The sequence below is a fragment of the Gekko japonicus genome, unplaced genomic scaffold (genome assembly GCF_001447785.1).
Source record: "Gekko japonicus isolate JY-2015 unplaced genomic scaffold, Gekko_japonicus_V1.1 scaffold305, whole genome shotgun sequence".
Classification (NCBI taxonomy): Eukaryota; Metazoa; Chordata; class Lepidosauria; order Squamata; family Gekkonidae; genus Gekko; species Gekko japonicus.
Genome location: NW_015165839.1, coordinates 112,701 through 117,891, shown reverse-complemented (window position 1 = coordinate 117,891; position 5,191 = coordinate 112,701).

Here is a 5,191-nt window from a genome sequence, read left to right as displayed (position 1 = left end):
AAAACAGTCCAGTGGCGCCTGAGTGGTGGGTGTTGCCTTCTGATACACTTCCGGTGATGTCAGGGGTGTGTGTGGCATATGCAAATGAGTTATGCTAATGAGCTCCTGCACCTCTTTTTCTACAAAATGACCCCTGACTATAACCCTCCCCACCTGGGACCCAGAGGGGTACAATCCAATGCACCCTTTCAGAATTCTATCACCCTTTTTGGTCTGCGTCGATCAAGCTCTGGTTTGTGAAAGCAAGATGGCCCCACCCGGTTTCCTTCTGAACATTCCCTTGCTCTTTCCAGAGACGACCAACTGTATTTAAGGAGTGGATTATTGTGTGTTAAACCCTCCACCTCCCAAATAATCTCTCAGGACTTGAAGCCACTGCAGTCCATCCTGAATGGACATCTTGAGAATAATGGTCCACCATCCAGCTCTGGTCCATGGAGGAGGAGAAAGAAGAAGGAGAGACTGAATTTATACCCCATCCTTCACTACTTGAGAGAGCCAGGAGCTCTCTCAAAAACTGCCTTTGAGAGAACAGCTCTGAGAGAACCTGACTGACCCAAGGTCACACCAGCAGCTGCATGTGGAGGAGTGGGGAATCAAACCCAGATTAGAGCTCATGCTCCTAACGACTACACCAAACTGGCTCTCCAGGAAACTTCAGGGAGACCACCCAACAGGAAGCATTTGCACTGAAAGGCTAGAGCAGATTGTATGATATTCTTTGAGCCCTTATAAGAACTTCTGGGTCACACATGCTTTTCAGTATGAGCATCCAAAGGAAGTATGTCGATTGCCTACAAACCAACCTTGCCTTGATCCACAGCAACACAGGAGACAAGCTCCCACCAGCTGTCTACCCTCCATGGGTTTTCGTCACCCTTCCTTCCTTTCCCATCCCATATCTTTCCATCTCTGCCATTTGAACTGCTTCTCCATTCCACCTTTACAAGCACACTCTTCCTATCTTAATACATCCTGGCCCTGAGCACTGAGCTTTACATTGCCTTCGCTCTGAAAGAGCGTCTGTTCTTCTCAAACTCTGTGCCTATCACAAAGAGAGCCTTTGATATATACCTCAGTCAAATAGCATTGCCGTCTCCCTTTTGCGTCTCTTTTCCTCTTATTCCTTCTCTAAAAGCAGGCGCCGGGGCCCAGATGGGCCTCCAACCTTTGGGGGGGGGGGAAGAAAACCCTGATGTTTAATGATGGTGGAGATCTGAAGCGTAGTTTCGTTTTGTTCCAAATAGTATTATCTCTGCAGACAAGCCTTTTGAAAGGAAGCGCTTTCTTCCAGGGTTCCTCCATCAGCAAGGGAAGGCAGGAGGGAGCAAAAGTCTTCTATCTGAAAGGGAACACACGGTGGAATGAAGCAAACATCTGGACCACAGAGGGAGACGGTGTCTGTCTCAACTGGGAAACAGTGATGGGAGGTGAGTTCTGACAATCCATCAGGTCAAATGCAAGAACAGTCTCCTGCCCAATCATGCTCGCTCTGAAATGCAAAGGAAATCGGTGGCCCACTTCGCCGACGCTGCAGTACGATGGATTTTGACAGCCCGCCGCCCTGTTTTGCTAGGTCCGGATGCGAGCAAAATGTCCCCCTTCTGAGAAGCAGTCATTTTTGAGAACAATGGTCCACCATCCAGCTCTGGTCAATGGAGGAGGAGAAAGAAGAAGGAGAGACTGAATTTATACCCCATCCTTCACTACTTGAGAGAGCCAGGAGCTCTCTCAAAAACTGCCTTTGAGAGAACAGCTCTGAGAGAACCTGACTGACCCAAGGTCACACCAGCAGCTGCATGTGGAGGAGTGGGGAATCAAACCCAGATTAGAGCTCATGCTCCTAACGACTACACCAAACTGGCTCTCCAGGAAACTTCAGGGAGACCACCCAACAGGACGCATTTGCACTGAAAGGCTAGAGCAGATTGTATGATATTCTTTGAGCCCTTATAAGAACTTCTGGGTCACACATGCTTTTCAGTATGAGCATCCAAAGGAAGTATGTCGATTGCCTACAAACCAACTTTACCTTGATCCACAGCAACACAGGAGACAAGCTCCCACCAGCTGTCTACCCTCCATGGGTTTTCGTCACCCTTCCTTCCTTTCCTTTCCCATCCCATATCTTTCTATCTCTGCCATTTGAACTGCTTCTCCATTCCACCTTTACAAGCACACTCTTCCTATCTTAATACATCCTGGCCCTGAGCACTGAGCTTTACATTGCCTTCGCTCTGAAAGAGCGTCTGTTCTTCTCAAACTCTGTGCCTATCACAAAGAGAGCCTTTGATATATACCTCAGTCAAATAGCATTGCCGTCTCCCTTTTGCGTCTCTTTTCCTCTTATTCCTTCTCTAAAAGCAGGCGCCGGGGCCCAGATGGGCCTCCAACCTTTGGGGGGGGGGGAAGAAAACCCTGATGTTTAATGATGGTGGAGATCTGAAGCGTAGTTTCGTTTTGTTCCAAATAGTATTATCTCTGCAGACAAGCCTTTTGAAAGGAAGCGCTTTCTTCCAGGGTTCCTCCATCAGCAAGGGAAGGCAGGAGGGAGCAAAAGTCTTCTATCTGAAAGGGAACACACGGTGGAATGAAGCAAACATCTGGACCACAGAGGGAGACGGTGTCTGTCTCAACTGGGAAACAGTGATGGGAGGTGAGTTCTGACAATCCATCAGGTCAAATGCAAGAACAGTCTCCTGCCCAATCATGCTCGCTCTGAAATGCAAAGGAAATCGGTGGCCCACTTTGCCGACGCTGCAGTACAATGGATTTTGACAGCCCGCCACCCTGTTTTGCTAGGTCCGGATGCGAGCAAAACGTTTTCCCTCTGAGAAGCAGTCATTTCATGCGACCGATCACCCTGGCACCAGCGGGCCTAGAGCGCTCTGCAATTCCTTTAATAGACAAGAATATTCAGGTGATCCGGAAGCGTCGCAATTCCTGACCGCCGTGTGATGGATTTGCTAGACTTAGACAAGAGCATGAGATATACCGGTCCAGGTGGGAGACCTTGACATTTAGCAACTTCTGACAACCAAATGATCGAGCACTGAAAGCTTGGCCAGAATTCTCTCCCCTCCCACGTGCAGGGCTGCTCGAAGCCAGCCACAAGAGGGGGGGGGGAATGGGTATTATGATTGTCTCTCTCATCTTTCCCTCCTGAGTGCTAGAGTGGCCAGGCTGACAGGCATGTGTGTGTGTGTGTGGATATTTCCAATTGGAAAAATGAGATGGAAGGCAGGGAAGTAGAAGGAGGAGGAGGAGGAGATTGGATTTATACCCCACCCTTCACTACCCGGAGGAGTCTCAGAGCAGCTTACAGTCTCCTTTCCCTTCCCCTCCCCACAACAGACACCCTGTGAGGCAGGTGGGGCTGAGGGAGCTCTTTTGAAGACTGCCCTTAAGACAACAACTCTGAGAGAACTGGTGACTGACCCAAAGTCACACCAGCAGCTGCATGTGGGGGAGTGCGGAATCAAACCCAGTTCTCCCAGATTAGAGTCCGCGCTCATAACCACGACACCAAATTTAGGTTAAGCACAACTTCCCCAGCGTAGTGGTCTGGTGTGTTTCACCTCCCTTTCCACGTGTCGCAGCTAAAGGATATGCCCGGGCCTGGATCGTGACTCAGCAATGCCATCCGTATTTTGGCCTGTTGTCTACAAGTGTTTCCCTTGTGTCAGGTGCAGAAAGGCAGAGCTGGTCAGGCAGGGCAGGGCACTTGAAGACAAGGCTGCGGTTGGTCAGTGGGAGGGTCAGTGGTGGACCACAGGTGAACTGGACAGGATGGAAACAGTGCCGGGGCTATGGCAGTTTCTGTACGGTCAGTTTAACGTTCCCCAGCTTTGGCCATTCTCCTCTAGGGCTGTGGGGTTGGGCCCCGAGATACATTCTGGGGCATGTGTGATCTCTTCGGTGCAGAGTTGCCAACATCCAGGTAGGGTCTGGAGCTCTTCCAGAATTACAACTGATCTCCAGAGAGCAGCTCCCCTGGAGAAAATGGCTGCTTTGGAGGGTAGGCCCTATACAGGGCTACTTTTGGGCAGGAACGCACAGGAACTGAGTTCCGGCTGGCTCCTGAGTTGGCCACGCCCAACAGGAATTCATTAGCATAATAGGCCACACCCAACAGCAGAAACTGATTAGGATTGGCTACATTAGGGGTGTGTGGTCTAACATGCAAAGAAGTTCCTGCTACAAAAAAAACCCCCAGGGTTTTGACAACAAACAAAGTAAACAGAATAAGAAGCAAGAGGTGGGTGTGGCAACATGGGGTGTGGCCTAATATGCCAATGAGCTGTGATGCCAGGGGCGTGGCCTAATAGGCTAATGAATTCCTGCTCGGCTTTTTCTACAAAAAAAAGCCCTGGCCCTATAGCATTACACCCTGCTGTGGTCCTAGTTCAAACCCTACCTCCAAATTGCCAGGAATTTCCCAACCTGGAGTGGGCAACCCTAATTCAGTGGGGTTTCTTGAACAGGTAATTGTTAGGTTTAGGTCTGGACTATCCAGCAATGGGGTGTGTTCTCTGAGCTGGTGTCACACAGATATGTGCCATGATCCCAGCTGACCACCTCAGCAACTTCTCAGAGAAAGAGCCTGAGAAGAAAAGAAGGGAAAAGATTGGATTTATACCCCGCCCTTCACTACCCAAAGGTGTCTCAGAGCGGCTTACAATCTCCTTTCCCTCCCCCTCCCCACAACAGACACCCTGTGAGGTAGGTGGGGCCGAGAGAGCTCTCTCGAGGACTGCCCTTGAGAGAACAGCTCAGAGAGAACTTGTGACTGACCCAAGGTCACACCAGCAGCTGCATGTGGAGGAGGAGTGGGGAATCAAACCCGGTTCTCCCAGATTAGAGTCCGTGCTCCTAATCACTACACCAAAGTGGTTCTCAAACTGAGGCGCCTTTAGCTGAGGAGTACCGTCAGGACCAGGGAGAGCGAAACATGGCTGAGGCACTTGCCGACGGGGGCCAGCAGGACCAGAGGACATCCTGTTTGAGCCTGCAGGGGCAGCTTCACCACTGGCTCTTGAAATAGTCCCCAGGGCTCCACTGGGCAGGACATGAACCCAGCCCCCCAAGGGACACTCTCACTCTGCAGGAACAGCAAGCGCAGAAGGCCCAAGGTGTCCTCATAAGAACGTAAGAGAAGCCAATGTTGGATCACACAGTTGCCAAAAAAAGC